Source organism: Typopeltis vanoorti, chromosome 4, assembly GCF_054136105.1.
Source record: "Typopeltis vanoorti isolate ZY-2024b chromosome 4, IOZ_Tvanoo_1.0, whole genome shotgun sequence".
Lineage (NCBI taxonomy): Eukaryota > Metazoa > Arthropoda > Arachnida > Uropygi > Thelyphonidae > Typopeltis > Typopeltis vanoorti.
This window is the reverse complement of record NC_143552.1, coordinates 49,075,106-49,098,817: the sequence shown is the minus strand read 5'-3', so window position 1 is coordinate 49,098,817 and position 23,712 is coordinate 49,075,106. Positions and strand designations below refer to the sequence as shown.

General features: G+C 36.7%; 1 protein-coding gene across 1 annotated transcript in view; it reads right to left on the bottom strand.

The window, feature by feature from the left end:
- The window catches only part of LOC150107287 (heparanase-like), a 321,370-nt gene that overhangs the window by 4,550 nt on the left and 293,108 nt on the right, over positions 1-23,712 (bottom strand). The window lies entirely within an intron of this gene.

Below are 23,712 nucleotides of genomic sequence, written 5' to 3'. Positions count from 1 at the left end.
GAGTCATTATACGAGATCCCTTTGTTATGCACACATGTTCTGCAGTCACTACACTCTCAGGCAATGCATTCCAATCACTCACAACTCTCAATGCAAAAACCTACTTCTCACTCCCCTGCTCACATCCGTTATACAGCTTCCAGTAATGAGCTCTGGTTCTCTCCCCCCCCCCAACCATCTCCCACCATTTTATGAGAAACTTCTTCAACATTAATCCTATAACAACCCTTTACATTGTATGTCTCTGTCATATCATCCCTCTTTCTCTATCCACTAGACTCTGTAAATTGCATCTTCTCAACCTTTCTTCATACTCAGACCTCATAGACCAGAAACTACCTTAGTCAATCGCCTCTGGACCCTTTTCAATATCTCTTTATCATCATCATCAGTTGCATCAGTCTTTGGACTGGTAGCTCAGCAGCAATTTCCTCCATTCCGCTCTATCATTGGTTTTCTTCTTAACCTCCTGGTAACTCCTCAAATCCATGCTGTCTTTGACTTCATCAAGAAAGCTTTTCCTTGGTCTGCCTCTTCTTCTTTCCCCCTCTATTTTGCCTTCAGTTATTCTTTTCACAAGTCCATCATGTCGAAGTATATGTCCAAACCACCTATCCCTTCTAATTTTGATCGATTTTATTAGAGTTCTTGTTTCGTTTATCTCTCTCAGGACTTGTTGGTTTGATTTTTTTCTGTCCATTTTATTTTGTTCATGCGACGCCAGCACCACATTTCAAAAGCCTCCAATCTTCTTACATCTTCTCTGCCTAGAATCCAGGTTTCACATCCATACAGTGCAATGCTCCATATCAATGTCTTTACTAATTTTGTTAGTAAAGAAACAGTTTTAACAGGAAACTTCAACCTACAATTGAAAATTGTAGGTTGAGGTTTCCTGTTAAAATGCTTTTCATCTTAGAGAATTGGACTTTTGCATTATTCTTGATCTTATGTCTTCTCTTGTTCTGCCATCTTCTGTTATTAGGCTTCCTAAATATTTAAAGCTTTTCACTTGTTTTATTTGTTTCCCGCTGATGTCTATATGCTCTGTATTGATAGGGATTTTGCCTGTAACAATGATTTTAGTCTTATCTGTGTTGATTTTCATTTTATATTTTTCAAGGTTATTATTTAGTAATTCTAGCATTGTTTTTAACGTTCTTCTGTTTTCATTTTATATTTTTCAAGGTTATTATTTAGTAATTCTAGCATTGTTTTAAACGTTCTTCTGTTTTCTGCTACAAGGGCTATGTCATCACCAAATCTTATACACATGACTTGCTCACCATTTATCTTTATGCCACTATTTATTTTATCTTTAGATTCCTCAATGGCCTTTTCAATATATAAATTAAACAAAAGTGGTGAAAGTATACATCCTTGTCTTATTCCACTCCTGATATTTATTATTTTCTCCTTATCATTGATTTTAATCCATCCATTTTGATTTTTGTAAATTTGATAAATTATTTTCCTATCCCTCAAATCTATGCCGATATTAGTTAGACAATTTAGGAGTATTTGCTGGTTTACTTTATCAAATGCTTTCTCTAAATCAAGGAAGCCAATGTAAGTATTTTGACTAAGGTTTAATCTTCTCTCTATTATTGTTCTTAAACAGAGTATTGCCTCTCTTGTTTCTTTATTCTTTCTGAATCCAAATTGGTCTTCATCCAATAGACAATCTATTTTTGAATAAATTCTATTTTGAATAATTTTTAGCAGAATTTTGCTAACATGTGGGATTAAAGCTATTGTTCTAAATTGGTTGCATTTGTTTGCATTATTCTTTTTTTGGTATTGGTATTATGGTTGATTTCATAAACTCCTTTGGTATTTCTCCTCTATCATAGATTTGGGCTATTAATTGATAGAGTACGGTTTTTGTCTCATCACCTAGATTTTGTAGCAGTTCTATAGGAATATTGTCTACACCTGGTCTTTTTCCATTACTCATTTCAGACAGTGCTTTATCAAATTCTTCTCGCATTATTGGGGGTCCTAGATTATCTTCATTTTGATTTTCTATACTGATATCAACATGCCTTGCATATTTTAGTGCCTTGCGTATTTTAGTGCGTCTATTTTTGGTGTGTTATAACGTTTAATTTGACAAAACACGTTACAGATAAATATGGCACCTGTGCGTAGGAAAATGGCGGCCAGTAATGAAGGTTCGCCATCATTATCAAAGAACGGTAGCATAAAAGAAATGGGTCAGTGTACTAGCTGTGAAATGTATGATTTGCGGAGTGCGGTCGGAGTGTGGTTAGATGATGATAAAGGATTGAATGTGTGTAGAAAATGTAGGGAGAATGCGGAATTGAAGTGTATTTCGGATCGTGAGTGTGATGTTTTTGTCAACCTTCAGAATGAAGGAAATAGGGATATGACAAGAAACGGCAAGGTTGTACATGAAAATTGTGAGAGTGTGAATGTAGAAAGTGTGAATGATAGTATAAATGGTTTCTCAGAGAACAAAAAAGATGAGATCGACGCATTGAGTGAGATCGCGTTGTTGAATAGGGCGATAGAAAGAGCAAAACAGCAGCTAGAGTGCATGAACAAAAGTAGACTGAATGAACCAACCAATAATAAAAGGTATGACAGGAAAAATAGACGTATGAATGTGAACATGAACAAAATGAAGGATAGAGTGCTGTATGGAGACTCGTTAGTACGAGGTGTGTTAGTAGAGGATTTGACAAAATCGTACCAACCTGGTGCGACCATAAAGGACGTAACTGCGTCTATTAGAGAGCAAAAGGAAAAGGTGAAAGAAATGATTGTTGTGGCAGGTACGAATGATTTGAAAGGAGATAAAATGGAAATGATAGAAGACCTGAATGAATTGTTTGAGGTAGCAAAAGAAAAGAGTGAGAGAGTTAGAATGATTAGTCTTTTGCCACGGTATGACAGTGAAATGTTTAAAAGGAGGGCTATAATTGCAAATGACTTTATGCGTGGGTTATGTATGACGAGTGGTGTGGAATTTGTGGATGTGTGGAGTGAGTTTGATGGACGAAAGGATCTATATAAGATGAATGGCTTGCATTTGAATGGATACGGTGTAAGAAGACTTGAGAAAGTGTTGCTGAATGTAGTGGATATGCAAATTCAGGGAAACTAGATTTGTTAGGGGGTGGGGGTAGAGATACAGACCTTATGGAGGCAGTTGAATTTAAGAATGAATATAATATGCCAGAGCAAATAAGGACAACAAATCAGAGTGGGAGAGTTAATATAAGGCTTCAAGGTAGGGTTGGGGCTAATGGGGGTCTTAAATTCATGTACACTAATACTAGGAGTATTAGGAACAAGAAGGAAGAGTTTTTGGCCATGGTTGGCACTTCCAGACCACAGGTTATAGGTATTAGTAAAACATGGCTGACTGTAGATGATATAACTAGTGGGATTGAATGTGATGGGTATAGTGTGTTCAGGAATGACAGAGAGAATAAAATGGGGGGAGGAGTATTGTTGATGATAGCTGATGAGCTCCAGCCAAGGAGAATAGAAGTTGAATTGCAGGATAGAGAAAATAGCACATTTGAGGCCATTTGGTGTGAGATTGTGGCTAGCAGAACTAAATATACAACTGGGTGCTGCTATAGACCAGGTGATGGAAAAGATGGTGGGGACAGTATGCACAAGCAAATAGAAGAAATGGGTGGAAGGAGGGTGATTATTATGGGAGATTTCAACAATGGTCACATTGATTGGAGTGAGGAGAGGACACACGGGAGGAAGGAACTGGATTTTATGCGGTTATTAAGGGATAACTATCTGCGACAGCATGTAATGGAAAATACTAGGGGTCAGAGAGTGCTTGACCTAGTAATTACATCTGAGGATTTGGCTGTAACAAATATGACCACATTGCCACCAATCGGTGAGAGTGATCATAGGGTCTTAACTTGGGAGGTGGCTAAAGGTGTAGAATTTTCAATTAAGACAGGGTACATGTGGAATTATCGGGCGGGAAAGTATGACAAGCTTAGGAGTTTGATTGGTTCAGTGCCATGGCATGTACAACTGCAAGGACTAGAAGTGATAGTGCATGGGAGGTAGTTAAGAAGTGCTTGCATGAAGCAATGGCTGACTGTATACCTAGAGTCCGAATAATAAATCAAGTAGGGGTTAAATGGATGAATAACACCATTAAGCTTGAGTTGCAAAAAAAGAAACAACTATGGAGGGAATTTAAGGAGAAGGGTGACCGGCAGGCACATGAAGAGTATAAAGCACAGGCCAGAAGGGTGACGAGTGTGGTAAGAAAAGCAAAAAAGGATTACGAAAGAACATTGGCCATGCAGGCTAAAGAGAATCCTAAACAGTTTTTAGATATGTAGCAAGTAAAAGGAAAAATGTACATGGCAGATTGATTTTAAAGAATGCCGATGGTAGGGAGGTAACTGAATCAGTTGAGATAGTTGAGTTACTGAGTGAGCACTTTGCAAAAGTATATCATCCAGGTGGTGACATTGCAGAAACGAATAAACCAGTAGATTATACGGGAATTGTGGTTAAATAAGTGGAGGTGAGTAGTCTATTGCATAACCTCAATGTCAATACATCTGTATGATTGGATGGTATACCAGCTCGTGTTGTACGAGAAGCAGCTAAAGAATCGTCAGTACCCTTGACCATTTTGTTTAATTTTAGTCCCGAGCGGGTGGAAAGAGGGGAAAATAGTTCCACTGCATAAAGGTGGTTCCAAGACTGCTGTTGTAAATTACCGACCGGTTAGCATATCAGGAATCATTGTCAAGGTCTTAGAGAAAATAGTCAAGAGGAAATACAAGATTGGATAGAAGAAAATGGGATACTGTATCGGGGACAGCATGGTTTTGTGAAGGGTAGGTCATGCCTCAGTAACTTGCTCACGTATTATAACACAGTGACGGCTGAACTGGATAAGGGTAATGGGTTTACGGTGATTCTACTGGACCTTGCCAAGGCCTTTGACAGGATTCCACATGGAATTCTAATCAGTAAATTGCAGCATATGGGAATGGACATAGGGTTGGTGAGATGGATAGGAGGGTGGTTGACGGAGAGATATCAGAGAGTGGTTTACTCGGGAGTAGAGTCCACAAGACGGCCTGTGACTAGTGGTGTGCCACAAGGATCTGTTCTTGGACCACTGCTGTTTAATTTGTTCATAAATGATATAGGAAATGATCTGAGAGGAACAGTTCATTTGTTTGCGGATGATGCGAAGTTGGGTAGGGCAATAGTGAATGCAGATGACGTCAAAATTTTGCAGGATGATTTGGATAGATTGGAGGTCTGGGCTAAGGAGAATGGATGTCAGTTTAATGTGGCAAAATGTAAGGTTATGCATTTTGGAGTGAAAAGATTGGCGGCAGTTTACTGCATTGGTGGAACCCTGCTCCAGGAAATTGATGAGTCACGAGATTTAGGAGTGTTGGTAGATAAGGAATTGAAATTTAGGGGACACATTGCAAAAGTGACCAAAACAGCTCATCAAATCACTTGGTTGCTGAAGAATACGTTGACAAGCAGAGACAAGCAGGTTATTGTTCCTCTCTATCGAGCCTTGATAAGACCCCATCTAGACTACTGTGCTCAGATTTGGTCACCTAGGTTTCTTCTTGATGGGGAGGAGGTGGAGAGGATCCAGAGGCGAGTGACCAAGATGATAGCAGGTCTGTGGAATGAACCGTATGAGAACAGGTTGAGGATTTGTGGTTGCAAAAATTGGTTGATAGGCGGAGGAGGGGAGATATGATTGAGACATTCAAATTACTGAAGGGTTTCTATAAAATTAATTCAGAAGATATTTTTGAGAACAGGGCTGGTTGTGGGAGGACTAGGGGGACATCCATGGAAACTGGGCAAAAGTGTGGTTAGTAAAGGTGTTAGAGCTGGGTTCTTTACTTTTAGAGTAGTGAATGAGTGGAATGCGCTCCCTGAGTCTGTAGTGGATGCTGTGACAGTGAATGAGTTTAAGGCGAGGTATGATAGATACTGTATGAATATCAAATAGTTGTGATGAATATGATTTGGGGCCTCCCTCGATGAGTCTAATGACTCCCTGGAGTTGCCCGTAATAATAGTAATAATAATAACATCAAGTTCATTGCCATTATAGAGATTTTCAAGATAATTCTTCCATTCCATTAATATATCCTCAGATTCTATTAGTAATTTTCCATTTTCATCTTTGATGGCATTGTTTTTGCTGTTCTTATTAAATTTGAACGTCAGTTTGTTAATTTCTTTATAGGCTTTCTCTGTGTTTTCTTTTTTAAATAATTCATCTATGTTATTACACTGTTCTTCCAGGTATTCTTTTTTGGCTTGTCTACATTTTCTTGTAATTTGATTTTTAAGATATTTGTATTTGGCCACATCTTCTTTAACAGCATTTTTATATTTTCTTCTTTCATCCATAAGGCCAAGTATTTCATCTGTTATCCAATGTTTTCTTTTTTCTTTTTCTGCATTTTTCAATAATTGATTTGATGAATTTGTAATTAACTCTTTAATCATATTCCATTGGTTTTCAATATTATTCTGACTATTTATGTTTTCTGGAATGTTATGATCAGTTGCCTGCTCTTGGTATCCTCTCTTTACTTCTTTACTCTTTAATTTTTCAAGGTTCCATCTTATTGGTTTGTATCTTTGGATTTGTTTCCTATGTTTCAGTTCGGTTTTCATTAAGACAAGGTTATGGTCACTATTAATGTCGGCACCTGGATAGCTTTTGCAATTTTTTATTTGGTTTCTGTATCTTTTCTTGACCAATATATAATCTATTTGATATCTTGAATCCCCAGGTGCTTTCCAAGTGTATCTTCTTCTTTTTGGAGCTTGAAATAGTGTATTTGCTATAACTAACTGTTTTTGTGTACAAAATTCTATTAATTGCTTTCCTCTTTCATTCCTATGTCCAAGACCAAATCTTCCTGAAACATTATCATTGCTCTCTTCTCCCACTATAGCATTCCAATCTCCCATTATTATTGTATTGTCTCTGTCTTTAAAGCTGCTCCAGATTTCTTCTATTTGTTCATCGCTATGTTGTGATGTTGGCATGTAGACCATTATAATATTGAGGTTTACTGGTTCATTTTGAATGCTTATCGCCATGATTCTGTCACTACAGTTAATTATTGTAGTGATTAACTTTCCAACTTTTTTATGAAGCATTATTGCAACACCTGACTCGCCCTTCTTTTGTCCTGAATATATTATCCAAAATTCTCCACTCCAGAAATCACCCTGTCCCTCCCATCTCGTCTCACTAATGCCCAGAATGTCTATTTCAAGTCTTTCCATTTCTTTTTTCACATTTTCTATTTTGCCTGGCTCTAGCAGTGTTCTTGCATTCCATGTTCCAATATTCAGCTTATTTCTTGTCTTCATTTTTGAATAAGTACCAGGATTTCGTTGGCTGTCAACCTGAGAAGCCCAGTTACTTCTCCTGCCGGGCATGACTCCTTCAGTGAAGGCTCCATCGCCAATCTTGATTTCCTTTTTAACTTCCATTGCTGCTTTTACTTGGGAATGTAATGTGGTGGTGTCCCTTTGCCTTCCACATCGCAGTATTGTAACATGTATGCTACAGGAGGTTAATACAAGTAGCGCTGCCCACTACTATAACTATTAGTGGGTAGTTGAAAGAGGAGGAAACACCTCTAGCCCTCGAGTACTCTAGTAGCTTCAGGGAGAATGGAGGACCTCCTCCTGAGGTTAGTAAGCAAGAAAAGAGACAGACAGAAAGTTTTAAGTAAAGAATCCTCATTAGGAAGAATGTTAGTATGAGGGTAGAAGCAGGAAGTGGAAGAGATAGAGAAAAGTATGACCAAAAGCTTTGAATATCTCTTCATCCTTTTGAAAATTAGGTGACCAAATCAATTCATAGTAGTCCATATATAGCTTAATCAAGGCCTTATATAATGGAACCAGAATCTCCTTATCTTAGTTAGTGTCCCTCACATCATTGCCAGAATTTGTTGTGTTGTCCTCACAATTTTGGCAATGTGTCTTCTAAATTTTAGATCCTTATCCACCATCATTCCAAGATCTCAATGAGCATACAAGTGAGGCATGTATTAGTATACAAGAACTGCAATCAGCAGTTCTTGTATACTAATACATGCCTCACTGATTGTTACTGCTTATCTCCAATGCCACCTACTCTGCTTTTCTTGGTCATCCTCTGAATACAGTATTCATCATGTGCAAACTTTGTTTGCCTTATTGAAAATTTATTTATCACTAGGTTAGACTATAATAGATTTAGTTTAATCCTTTATCCTGTAGCTTGCTCCACCTTTGCCACGAGTTGCCTTGGTGTTGCACTACTTACTGGATAAGATAGTACAACACTATATTTAGTCCTGAAGATATTTTCAGGCGCAAACTTTGTTTGCTCTCACTGGGATAAAGGATTAAACTAAATCTATTATTATTTGTTTGCCTTATTTCCTCCACCTCCAACAATATATCTCCACCAAGCATAAAATTTACATCTTATCTTTGTTTTCCAAATTTAAAAACCTTACATTTCACAACACGGAACTGGCATTCCCATGCCCATTCACTCAGTCTATTCAGTCTCCTTGTAAGGCCATAACACCTGCCATACTCCTCATAGTTATTTCCAACTTTGCATCATTTGCAAGCAACTGAATATCCCCATTCAAATCTTCTGCAATATCACTAACATACAGGACAAACAGCAATGACCTAAAACAGGCTCCTGAGGCATACCATTAGTGACTTTCCTCTTCGAGGATATTGTTCCCCCCTATACACAACTTGCTGATACCTATCAGATAGCTAATCTCCAATCTAATGCACTAGTCTAATATCCAACTCCATTCATTCTACTTTGACTATCGACTTATTATCAAAATCTATCAAAAGTGTTTGCAAAATCTAAGTATACTACTGTGTATACATCTTCCTCATCCAATGCAGCTGTCCTTATTATAATAAGTAAGTAGATTAGTAAAACATTACCTCCCTATAGCAAATCTGTGGTGTTCATCAAAGATAACACCTCTGTTGTTAACCCAATTCTAGATCCTGGTTCTCCCTAGCTTCCATTGGCGCACCCAGGGAGGGGGGCCAAGCCCCCCCCCAAGGAAAAATGCACTAGAAAAATTTCCAAAAATATTTTCCTAATTAAAATTATTATTATTATTTTTTAAATTTATGTTGTGTCTTCTATTTCTATGCAACTTATGAATTAGCGATCACATAAGGTGGGAATACCCTATAGCATTCGGGAATCCTGGCTGTGTGAACACAAAGCGAATGAAGTAGTGCTCGGGCGCTACTTCGTTTGCCTGAGCCAGGCCAGAGGAAATCACGGGTATCATGTATTCGCGATATCACTGCAGATGCTCAGTCATAGCTTGTATGCAATGCATAGTGTGTATTCTCAAATCGTCTACTCAACTTGCCCTCCCCCCCAAGATTAAATCTTGAGTGTGCCACTGCTAGCTTCTCCAACACTTTAACCACAACACCTGCCATGCAGATTGGCCTATAATTTGATGCTCAAGTTCTGTCACCTCCCTTGTGAAGCAGTACAAACTTTCTTTCCTTACACTCCTTTGAAGCTTGATCCAATGTAAGATTCATATTAACTAAATATGCCAAGGCAGATGTCAACAACGTGGAATATTCCTTAGATACTTCACTTTTGTTACCTTTACAGAACTGAGTCACCCTGTACAAGCAACAGGACAGTAGTTCGATAGCAGGCATTTATCTGCATTCTTTGGGTGGGTTGCATTACAGACTTGTTTCCATGTTGTAGGGTAGATGGTATGGAACAGGATAGGCATTAATTCAGGAGCATATATTTTAAGCATGAGTGAGGGGGGAGGGATATGATTAGGAACAAAAATATTCTTTGTATGTCTTTAAAGTAGGTATTTGAGCAGTTCTTGTATGCTAATACATGCCTCGCTGATCGTTACTTCTTATCTTCAATGCCACCTCCTCTGCTTTTCTTGGTCATCCTCTGAATACAGTATTCATCATCTGCAAACTTTGTTTGCCTCCACTTGGATAAAGGATGAAACCAAGAATATAATTTCTTGGCATCTTTAATTTATAGTACAGCTAAGTGAAAAAACTTTCAACATGTCAAAAATGAAATGACTTTTCATCTAATTTCTGACATGACTGACACTATTCATTCCTAACTTATGATCCATATTTATAGATGGTAAGCTTGATAAATGTGGAATTCATTCTGCCATAATTACATGATGATCAGCATCCATTTTTAGAAAATTATGGAAACAACTACTGTGTTATAAAAAAAAAAACTTTAACTTAATATAAACCAAAATAATCACCAGATGTCAACACTCAAGTAGTTGGTAGGCCATTCCCTCTCCTATATAAACAACACATGAACTTTATAAACAAAATTAAAAATATAATGCTTGGCAAAGATGACTGATTAGTCAGTTTGATGCTTCTGCCCTTTTCAGAAATGTTCCAATCAATGACAACATGATTCTTCTTTTACAGAACAAATTTCCATCTGATATTATGGATCTGTTTGTCTGCATACTACGTTCTGGTTACATAATATGGCAAAATAATTTTTACCCACAAAGAGAAGGTACAGCCATGGTCTTATCACTATCCCCATCCTTCCATTCTAACTTTTATATGGAATCTTTTGAACAACATGTTCCTTTGCACTACAGTTTGGCTTAGATATGTTGATGATGTTTTTGTTATCTGGCCACACAGCCATCAAACTTTAATCACCTTGTTCAGTTACCCGAATAAACAACATGAGTATAAACAATTTACCATACCACTGAAAAACTGAAAATCAAAACTCATTTCCTTTTCTAGATACACTGGTCACATGTCTTCCCTCAGGCAGTCTATCCTCCGCTGTCTACTGCAAGCCTACTCGTACTGGCCAATATATACATGATAACTCTTACCACCACCCTTCACAAAAACTTGAATCATGAACACCCTTAAAAAACAGAGCTATAACAATTTGTTCTGTAAGCAAGCTCTTAGACAAGAATTACAAATTATCAGCAATACATTCATAAATAATAATACCATCAATAAAATTCTTCATAAAAGTACACATAAAAATGCAAATAATATACGTTAAAGATACCAATAAAAAAACTTTTGTAAATAGTATAGATTACAATAAAATCATAGCTATCCTACATATTAATCGTTAGCAGATAAAATAAATGGAATTCTACACCATTACAACCATAATGCTACTTCTGAACTACCTGTAAAATTAAAAAACATATTCAACTCCTCTAAAGATTCTCCTCCCTTTGGTCCATGAAGAACACAAGCAACACATTAAATTTAACAATTTTGGTAAAGTAGACCTCTTGAATCATGATCTTAACATCTTACATTAAACTGACCAGAAAGGTATTCATTTGAAAAATTATGGACTTTACAATCATGTTATAAATAACTCTTTTAATTTTCCGATGTTTTGATCTTCATATTAAGATCATCATCTGGAGCATATACAAATATACAGAACAAGCTGAGTTACATTGCACACAGTAAGCTAAGGAAACAATGATTTGATCACTGGTTATTCTACTGGCATGACCTCTAGTGAAAAAAAAAATTATAAATTAATTAATTATTTAGAAACTACATCAAGCTAAATTCTATTTAAGATAACATGAGAAAACATTCTTTCTTATAGTTTTCTTTCAGTAACAATGATGTCCTATTTTTAACATTACAATTGTTATTTTAGATTTAGGATTCTAGCTTATCTACAGTCCTGTTTATAGTTAACTCTTAGAGAGGAAGGTTCTATGGGTAGAATATGTGCTTTCCATATGGATTTTTAAACCATCATTATTGTTCAGATTGGGGTGGTTGATAAGAATCTCACAGGCTTCCTTAAATTTGCGTTCATACCATGTTTTGGTGTGATGTAAACAACTCGTGCTTTTTCCAGTCAATTCTATGTAAGGTATTCAGGGCATGATCAGAAAGGCCAGCTTCACCATAGTTATTATATTTAATTTGTCGTTTATGTTCCTTTTGTCTGATAGGAACTGTGTGTCCTATTTCCCCTATATATAGTATATTACAGGTGCAATAAATACAGTATACTCCAGGGAGGGAATTGTGCGTCCTGTTTCCCCTATATATGGTATGTTACAGGTGCAATAAATACGGTATACTCCAGGATGGGCCAGCGGAGGGAGTGGGTCTTTGGATGAATTGAGTAAGCTTTTTAATTTTACAGGAGGTTTAAAGATGGCCTTGAGGTTGTATTTTTGTAGTATTCTGTTTATTTTTATCTGATGTCCCTTTAATGAAAGGAATGGTTATAGTTTTATTGTAAGTCTGGTTTGTCTTTGTTTTTTATTGAGATTTTGTAGAGAATTTTGTTAATAGTATTTTGGCTGTACCCATTTTTTTGAAAAGTATTGCTGATAACTTTAAATTCATCTTTCAGTGCATGTTCACTGGAGCAGATATTCAGAGCCCTGTTTTTTAGAGACCCAGAAATGACACCTAGTTGTTGTGTTGGGTGGTGGCAGGAGTTTATGTGTATATACTGGCCAGTATGTGTCAGTTTCCAGTAAACAGTGAAGAAAAGATTGCTAGAAGAAAGACGTGTGACAAGTGTATCTAGAAACAGAAGTGTGTTCTGTTTTTCAATCTCAATTGTGAACTGTATGTTTGTGTTGTTTGTTTAGGTGGCTAAGGAATGTGTCTAGTGTCTGGCAGCCATGGGGCCAGATCACGAAAACATCGGCAACGTATCTAAGCCAGACTGTGGGTTTTAAAGGAGAGGAATCTAAAGCATGCTGCTCAAAATGTTCCATATAAACGTTAGCAATGGGGAGGAGGGGGGAATAATGGCGAGCCCATGGCTGTGCCTTCTTTTTGTAGGTGTCTTCATTCATCTGCCCATAACGACATTTATCTTTAATCCCCATTGATCTATTTATATGTTATTCCCATTCATCTGCCTGCACTCATGAAGCTAGCCCCACAACAACTTTTATCTTCACGAACTCTCTGATTCGATCTGCGACATGTAAACTGTTCCGCTAAGTGCATTGTGAGATGAGAGAAAAATGTTGTTCTTATCTTACTCCATTCATCATAATACTGAATACGAACTTGACATCCATGGATTCCATCATGGATGACATCCCTTGTCCTGTCCAAACCATCCCCTGCATATATCCAAAAATTTCACTCAGAACATCCCAAAGTCATTAATGTCCCCCCCACACACACACACTTCCGGCCGATACGAATCACCTTATTTCCCTGATGAGTTTTTCATGACCAGCAAAAAAATTTAAGACATCCTGTTATGTGAGGTCCTTCCCAATATTTATAAACAATCCAACCCATGATGTCAGTAGCAAAGTGCCATCCACGTGGTCGGGCACATTTTCCCGCCAGCGACCATATGCCGTATATATACTGTATGCATGTGATTTGTACTAATCGTGTTATGATGGTGGTTTTAATTATATCAGTCCTGTTTTATCCAAAGGCACAGCAGTTGTCATTGTAAATCTGGTAGATTCATTAATCCTGTGGCAGTTATATTTATATCCATCCTCTGTGCTGTGTGTATTCATTATGTTGTGATGTGTGTTTCTGTACAGTCCATGACCTTATGGATGTTTCTGTCTGCATGCGACAGATTGGCTGTCCCGCAATCGACCATACGATTGCAGAATATTCCCACAAGAGATGTATGAGATACGGAACTTCGCTAAACGGGACTCAGGCAGCTATCCTCGCCAGCAGAGCTGAGCCTCACCGTGACATCACTTTCCGTAACTTTTGTTTCATCTCCGATTTTGGAAATGGATTAATTCCAAAACCAGTAATGAGAATAATCATAAACTGTAGTCCAAATAAATAATATGATATAATTGTTACTACTTACTTTTAATGAGATAGTTCAGCTTCTTGGCCTTTGCAGAGTTGCTGGATATCTGGCTCAATATTGGTCAACTTCAGCCGAAGATTGGCACACACACTAAGACGATTTCTGTATTTTGTTTTTATTTGAAGGAGCGATGAAAATCCTTTCTCACAAAGATAGGTTGTAGAACACTGCATGACGATTTTCAGTGCTTCTTCAGATAATTCAAGAAATTCACTTCTCACTGAAGACAAGATCCAGAATCGAGCCAAACCAAGATCATGGAATTGCATTTTAAGCCCACTGTGTGTGATGTGTGTCACTTGAAAGCTCAATTAAACTCTTCTTTTTTCGATAACGAAAGGTCATTCTCATGACTATAAGCCTGAAACTCAGCAATTTCTTATAAAAGTTATTCGGAAAATATGTTTTAGAATTCTGTTTCAGAGGTTTCAGGTGGTCACAAACCCTTTCTAGAAACTCAGAATCAACAAAAAGATCATTTTCCACTAAAAAGGATTCCAATAATGAAAAAGGTGCAAATCATCTGTCTTTTACATAACTAATGCACCACGCCAGTTTTTTTTTTCTCGAATGCCTTTATTTTGTAGTAGGCATCAAGAACAGTTAAAGAATTTCCCTGAAGGGAGAGATTTAGTTCATTTAATTTCAAAAAAAAATGTCTGAAAGATAGGATAGTGTTGATAACAATGCTTCATCAACAAGGAGCAATGCAAAATTAGAATTATGTTCATTTACAAACAATAAAACTTTGTGCCTTAAATGAAATAATCTTGTTAGTACTTTGCCTCTGGAAAGCCAGCGAATTTCAGAATGAAGCAAAAGTTGTATATGTTCAATGCCCATTTCATCGCAGAGTACTGAAAATAACCTGTTATTTAACGGTTGAGCCTTAATAAAATTAACTAGCTCTACAGCATTGTATATCACAGTTTTAAATTCTGGTGGCATTCCTTTGGAGGCCAACCTTTCCCTATGTATGAAACAATATACCCGATTCATATCCAGAGCCACTTCCATGACCATAGAAACAACCCCCAACTATGCCTGCCTATAAGGGAGCGAGCTACATCCGAACAGAAGCCTATACATTTTTCCCATTGGATCCTTTGGTGTATTATGTAATTATTGAGAGTGTGAAATATTTCTTCTACAGTTGTTTGGGATGGCAAAGTTCTACAAAACAGAATATCACGAATGTTGTTATCATGCGCATATCTTACGTAACATATTAACTGCACATCATTTGTAACAACAGTAGTCTCATCTATTTGTAACGCATAATAAGGGCTCTTCTTAACTCTTTCGATTAACTGAGATTCTATGTTACCTGCCATATCATTAATTCTGCGACCTACAGTCATTGAAAGAGAAGTCAAATCAACATCTTTTAGTAACGTGTTGCCAAACATAGTTTTTACCACATCTTTTATAGCCGGAAGTAGTAAATTTTCCCTGATAGAATGAGGTTTCCCTGTTTTTGCTATGCACAAACTTAAAGAGATAGAGGCTTCCAGTGCCTTGCTATTAATCGGCCGAAACTACATCTTTCCCATGATTTAATGTCGCTGAAAGTGGCTTTTTTTTCAATTTGCTAAACCCGAATTCCAAATATGAACTGTTATATTTCCTACTGTATTTTTGCTTTGAACTGTTTCTTTCTTCTACTTTAATAATATCAGATTTATTCGCCGTTACAACATGTGTATCACAATTGGGGTTAGCATCAATGGTTTCATTTGCTTTTTTTTTTTCAAACTCCTAGTTCTAAGCCACTTATCCATTATTAAAAAACGTTTCCAAAAAATATACAAATACTAGGGTCAACTCATGACACACTTTGTCCAAGTATCACTTTAGCACTTCTGAAGACACACTGGGCCTTGGTTGAAGGTGTAAAACCTTCAATAATAAAAATCAATAAACAACAAGCAATTGGTTGAAATGTGGATAACACATGTTTACTTCAAATTTGACAAAACAGCAAGGGAAGATAGAAGCAATAAAACTATATTGTTGTGCACTTCACCTCTCTTATTATTCGTTATTCTGCAGCTACAAATTATTGTAGTAGTGCAGAATGATGAGTAATAAAAGAAGGGTGAAGTGAACAACAATATAGTTTTATTGCTTCCACCTTTGAACATTCTGATGCTATTTGTTGTTGTTTTTTAAGTCTCCATTTGATTTCATAATTTTTACTTACTTATTCAATTTTAATTTGTTTGGATAATTAAAAAATATATATTTATTTAATTAATTTTTAAGTCTTCCTGCAGACCACCTGTCCCATAGTCGCGGACCACAGGTTGAGAAACACTGTCCTAGACTATATGGTTTCCTAAATTGCATAAGAATATGTGCCGTTGAGACCTATTGTGAACTCATAGTATGTCCTATGTATAAAGTCTCAAAATACTTATCTAATCTTCGTTTTACATTTACTGGAAATTCTGCTTCCTTCATAAAAAATTCAATAGATTTTAAGAATAAAATTTCAGGATTATCCTTAAAACCCACAGATCTAGTAAGTTTTGATGTAATGACAGATATGACTGAATTGCTTTATAAAGACATTCCTCCTGATATAAAATTATTCAACTTTGTCATTAAAGCAGGATGAGAACAAACAGATAGAGGGAACAGCAATGGGATTTCCTCTTTCCCCAACTCTACTTTATGGAACGTTTCGAACAATATATTCTGAATGTTTTTTCACCCAAACCATCAGTTTGATACAGATATGTTGATGATGTTTGTTGTATGGAACTCCTCCTTGTCTGATCTTCATGAATTTCTTGAAAATATTAATTCAGTAAACCCAAGAATCAAATTTACCCTTGAAGTAGAAAACAACAGTAGTCTTCTTTTTCTGGATGTTCTGTGTCAATGAAATGGAAGTTTACAGTTCTCAGTATATATAGAAAACCAACTCATACTAGTAAATACATTCTAACTCTCATCATCACCCTTGTCAGAAATATGATGTAATTAAATCCTTAGTTGACAGAACCCATAAAATTTGTTCTACAGCTTCTCTTCTAAACAAAGAACTGTTTATTATCAGAACTACATTTATTGTTAATGAAAAAACTATTAAAAAAATAATTGATCATTATGGCGTCATCCTAACCCTCCTCAAGAAGAAATTACCAGAATTTGTATTTCACATGTTAAGGAACTTTCAGAAAAAATAGCAAGATTATTATTTTTATGGCTATTTATCCTATTTTTTGTTTAGGAGTACTCCTTTATTTTTTATAATATCATTGGCTTTTTACTCAAATTTTAGGGCATTAATGATGTATATAAAGAATATATAGGAAGAAAAAAATATATATAGGCAGAAAAAACTGGACATACCTCTGTGGGATGTTGCTAGCTGTCTTCTTTTTTCAGTGGCATCCTGGTGTATGGCAATGTATATTCATTGTTGAAAGAAGGAAGTATGACTGGGTGGAAGGGGGTCGGAAAAGTGGGGTTTGAGAATTGTGGGAGAATTATTGGTGAGGCAAGAGGTATGTGAACTTTTTTGAAAAACCCATTTTTTTATATTTTTTAATTTATTGAAAGTGGGCAGAAAATATTTTGGGATGGGAGTGAACATAGAAATTTTTGAGGAAAGAGAAGGATATTATGGGATAAGATCAGGAGTGGGAGAAAGGGGTGCGAATCGTTTCGACAGTGCATCGTGTTCAGAGCTCGTGGGTATACTATGAAAGATTAACATACAAGTCACTTTCCATCCGGTTCGCAAACTTAATGCATTCCTTATCTCACCAAAAGACAAATAACTGCCTCTATTTTATCCTGGAGTTTATAGAATTCCCCTGCTCTTGTGGCTTATGTTATTATGAACAAATAGGTCAATCTACACAAATTCGTTTTGAAGAACATTAAGAATACATTTCTCTTAAAGAACCCAACAAATCTGGTTTAGCAAGTCATGCTTTATCTACAAAACACAGGATTCAGTGGAACAAAAGCAAAATTTTACACAAAAGTTACTTTCTTCTGGAAAGACTCTACAAAGAAAGCTGTGAAGTGCAAATTCACAACTTGAACCTGAAAAAAAGCAATTGCCTAAAACTTTCTCAATTTTGGGAACTCATCATTCATGTGTTCCTTAATTGAAAATAAATTTTGCTTATATTTAAATATAATTAACTAAATTAATTTATTGTAATTTATTTTGAATGTCTATTAATGCAGATAGAGCTATTCTCCTGAGTTATAGGGCATAATATCACATGCTTTCAATTAAATTGAGTTTTCCTATAACTATTGACAAGGCTATGAAACTTACCTGAAAATTGTACAAATAAAGTATTTAACATAAGTGATTTCAGTATTAATATTTTATGATTAATTTAAGAGTATTTAAGTTAATACACCTTTTTTCTACTTGAAAATGGAAAATATAGGATTTCTGCATTCATTTAACATTGAGTCTGGTTCCCACTGCTGAGACCTCAATAAAGGTTGCAACCAGCTCAGGTAATGACCTTTTCCACAATGAATTTGCATTATGGGAAGTAAAGTGAACAGCCACTATACAAATAAAATAGTTACTTCACATTTATCCTTGCACTTGGATATGGGATTAAAACAAGAACATAATTTCTTGTCAAATTATAATTTACGTTGAGAAGAATGTGTATAAGTTTTAAGAAAATCCGAAACAATTAGATAACATTTTTCAGGAAGCAACTATGAACTACATTATATTGCAACAATGATAAACTTCTTCAAGAAGAATGATTGTTATGGGAGATTTTCAGTATGGCAGTATAAAAAGAAGAGGAAAATGCATGTAGTAATATGGGAATGGAATTTCTAGAATTCTTGAGGGACAAATGCCTTAGGCAACATGTAATAAGAGCCTCCGTAGCTCAGTCAGTATAGACGTGCCCATTGGTTGGAAAGACCTGGATTCAATTCCGTCAGTGACGTGAGGAACCTTTATCTGGTCTCTTTCGACGAAAGGTGAGTTAGCCAGTCTCGTACAGAAGTAGAGGGTTTTTTCCAACTGGAAACTCGGGTTTTTCGTCCTCCAGAACAGGCAAACCAGCCCTGTGAACACACACGGATTACAGTCATGAATACGTCCCAGCCATATGCTGGTCCTGAGCCCAGATAAAATTGGGGGATTGGGGAAAGCAATGGTGAACTACTGTGTAAAAATCTTACCAGGAGTACTTTGTGGCCAATGCCTACAAAGTCACCTACAGTCAGAAACTACTGAAAGGGAAAATCAGATCAGATCAACATGTAATAGAAGAAGGGATACAAGATACAAGAGTTTTGGATTTGGTCATAGCATTAGAAGAGCTGATTATAACTGAGATGGCATCTCTTCCTCCAGTTGGAGAGAGTGACCATGTGGTTTTGACTTGGAAGATGAATAGACATGCAGGAGTATCAAAGAGAAGGGAATGTATGTGGAATTATAAGGTAGGTGATTATAATAGTCTTAGATATCAACTTGGGGACGGTTGCATGGAGGGAGGAATTAGAAGGGCAAGATATCATTAGTGCTTAGGAAATTGTGAAGGAATATTTGTTAACAGCAATACTAAGCTGTATTCCATGATTGAAGGAGAGGACACAATTTGGTGTAAAGTGGATGACAAACAATATCAAACAGGAACTGCAGGTGAAAAAGAGGTAATGGAAGAGATACAAGGAGAGGGGGTGTAGAGCAGATGCATGAAGAATATAAGACTCAGGCCAGGAGAGTGACTAGTATGGTAAGGAAGGTGAAACTGGAATATGAGAAGAGACTGGCCATAAGATCCAAAGAAAATCCTAGGGAATTTTTTAGCTATGTGGCCAGTTGGAGGAGAAATTATTGAGAAAGTATGACATTGTGGAATAAAAATGGAAATAGAGTTATTGATGCAGAGGACATGTTCAATGAATATTTTATGGAGTGTTTCATCCTGGAGAAGTAGGTTTTAATACTAGAGGAACAGGGCAGGTTCGAGGTTTAGAGGTGAAAGAGGAGAGTGTGTTTCAAATACTGAGTACTCTAAATCTCAATAAAGTTGTGGGAATAGATGGAATTTTGCCACAGGTTTTGAGAGAATGTGATAAAGAACTGACAACTCCCTTGATCTGGCTCTTCAATGAAAGTCTTGCTACAGGAAAGGTACCTAAGGAATGGAAAGAGGGTAAGATAGTGGCACTGCATAAGGGCAATAGCAAACTGGAAGTGTTAAATTATAGACCAGTTTGTGTTTCATCAATAGTTCTTAAGATCTTGGAGAAATTAGTGAGGGACCATATACAGCATTGGGAAGATGAGGGTAATGTTATCTGTGAGTGTCAACATGGATTCGTTAAGGGATGCTCTTCTTTAGTAATATGATTGCCTTCTATAATAAAGTGACAGGCGTGGTTGATGAGGGAAAGGCATATTCTGCCTTTTTTTTTTTTTTTTTTTTTTTATTTTGCAAAGGCATTTGACAGGGTGCTACATGATAAGCTGATATTTAAGTTGCAGCACATGGCTTTAGTCTACTGGATTCAGGAGTTGCTATCTGATAGGTATCAGAGCGTTGTGTATGGTGGGGCAAACTGAAGGCAGCAGAAGGTTACAAGTGGGGCCCCACAGGGCTCAGTACTGGGACATGTATTGTTTAACCTTTATATCAATGTTTGGTTTGTTTTGCTTTATATCAATTGTCAGTGGATTGCAGGAGGATATTCAATTGTTTGCAGATGATGTGAAGATAGGAAGGGTTATCAGTAATAGTGCAGATGTGGCAGTCCTGCATAAACTGAACAGTTGGGCAAATGAATGGGGGAATGTCAGTTTAATGTTGAAGTTTGAGATACATCAATGGGAGGCAGCATACTCTGTTGGAGGAAGTAGGGAAGGCAAGAGATCTGAGGCTGATGAATGTAACCCAGAGGATTGCTGCAACATTGAGAAGGTCATTGACCTGCAGAGATAAAAGAGTTGTCATTCCACTGTATAAAACCCTGATCAGATCACACTTGGAATACTGTTCTTAAATTTGGTCCCCAGGATTTGAACTGGATAAATCAGTTGTGGAAAGGGTACAGAGGCAGATAAGAAAGATAGTTTCAGGACTGTACAATGTTACTTATGAGGATCGGATGAGGGAATGTGGATTGCAGAGTTTGGTAGATAGAAGAAGGAGAGATGATGTGATTGAGCCTTTTAAATTGTTGGGAGGTAGTTACAGGGTTGACACTGGGGAGTTCTTTCGCTTGGTGGAACAGGAGGAAGGAGTGAGGACAAGGGGCCATCCCTAGAAGTTACGAAAGGAAGCTGTGAGCAAGAGGGTGAGGAGTGGTTTCTTTGCATGGAGGATAGCTGAACCCTGGAATGCATGGCCTGATAGAGTGGTGAGAGTATGAACGGTGAATGAGTTCAAGGAGCGGTATGATAGACTTTAGTGTTTTCTAGAGGAAGGACCTCCCACGATGAGTATTTTGACTCCATGGATGCGTGAATAATAATAATAATTCTACTGTGACATGTTCCAGATTGCAGCAATATTTACTAAGCAACATGGGCATCTCATGGCTATTCTCAGAATGTTAGTTATGCACACACAGATGTGCTATATACTATACTATGTTTTGTGTTTGGGTCTGACAAAAAAAAAAGTACTGAATGAAACAGTAGTGAATAACAAATGAGAAATGAGAAACTTTTCCAACTGGAACAAACAAGCTCATGATATTATTATTATTCATGGCCTCCATGAAGTCACAGCACTCAACATGGAAGGAACATCCTAGACAATACAAAGCCTATCATACTACTCCTTAATAAAATTCACCATTTTTGCTCTCACTACCCTATCAGGCAATGCATTCCATGGTTTCCAACCAACCTCCTTGTAAAAAAAAGCCACTCCACTCAAAAAAAAAAAAAAACCCTCTTGCTCATGACTACTTCCAGAGATGGCCCCTTGCCCCCATTCCTTCCCCTTGTTCCATCATTTGAAAGAACTCCACAGTGTCAATCCTGTAATTACCTCTCAACAGTTTAAATGTCTCAATCATATCACCTCTCTTTCTTCTATCTACCAAACTTTGCAGTTCATATGCCCTCAGCCTATCCTCATACCTCACTGTAGAGTCCTGATATCATTTTTGTTATCCACCTTTTCAACGTTTCCAAGGTTAATTTATCCTCTTCAAATTCCAGTGACCATGAGCACAATAATCCAGATGTATTCTAATCAGGGCTTTATAAAATGGAATCATCACGCTTCTATCTCTGTAGATCAGTGTCTTTCTCAGTATTGATAATCCTCTGAGTTACCTTCACCACCTTTGCAATATGTCCTCTAAGCTTAAAATTTCTATCAATCATTACCCCAATATTTCTTGCCTCCTCCACTTCCTCTAGTGCAGTTCGATCAACATTGTATGCAGTCTAACATTGGAACTGAACCACCATTCATTTGTCCATTTGTTTAGCTTTATTCAAATCCTCCTGCAAACAACTGAATATCCCCTCCCCTACAATCCATTGGCAATACAGTTAATACACAGGTTAAGCAATACAGGTCCAAGTACCGAGCTCTGTGAAACCCCACTTGTTACCTTCTGCTTACTTGATATCTCTCTTGTATACAACTCTCTGATAGCTATCAGATGGCCAATCCTCAATCCAATTCACTAACCTGACATTTAAACTGATATGCTGTAACTTAAATATCAACTTATCTTCTGGCACCTTGTCAAATGCCATTGTAAAATCTAAAAAAAAATTATAGAGCATGCCATTTCCTCATCAACCACTTATTACTTTAGTATAAAAGGCAATCAGATTACTAAAACAAGGGTGGCCCTTAACAAATCCATGCTGACCCTCACAAATAACATAACCCTTATCTGCCCAATGTATGTGATCTCTCATTAATTTCTCTATAATCATAACAACTACAAAAGAAATACAAACTAGTCTATAGTTTGACACATTCTACCATCACATTTATGTAATGGCACTATCATATCCTTCTTCCACTCTTGGGCATCTATCCCATAGCCAGACACTCACCGAAAAGTCAGCAGGGCTTGCAGTTCTGCAGCACATTCTATCAAAAGGCAATGGTTTTATGACTAGATATTTTCAACATTAATCAGAAAATTATGGGGAATAAAAGTAGTTGGTAAAGGAGAAGGAGATTCTATAGCATAAATTTAAATTTAAATCAAATATAAATTTAAATTTATATTTGAACAAAGTGCTAAATAAAATAATACCAAGCAATTATACCACACACACACACACAAACTCCAGCAGGACACATGTATTCATAATTATGAAATGTAACGCAAAACAAAGCTGACCAATTACTTATGAAAAGAAGTTCTTATTTATAAAATATAACTATCTAAAATACTGTAATTCTATATATATATATATAATGTTATATATTTTTGGAGTACCATCCACAAATAAAATGATAATAAAACAAGGTAATAAAACAAGATTTTCTTAGCTCTATTATTATTATTATTACGTGACACCTCCAAGGAGTCTGAAGACTCATCGAGGGAGGGCACCTACTCTACAACTCTCATTTCCACCACTCAATCCACCAACTACAGCGAACCTCAGCTACCACCATCATCTATATATTAAGCACCTCCGTAGTGCAATTGGAAGAACGACAGTACATTGCTCCCTTCGATTGGAAAAGGCCTGAGTTCGATTCCCATTGTGACAAGAGAAATCTTTATATGGACTTTTTCAATTGAAGGTGAGTTAACTGATC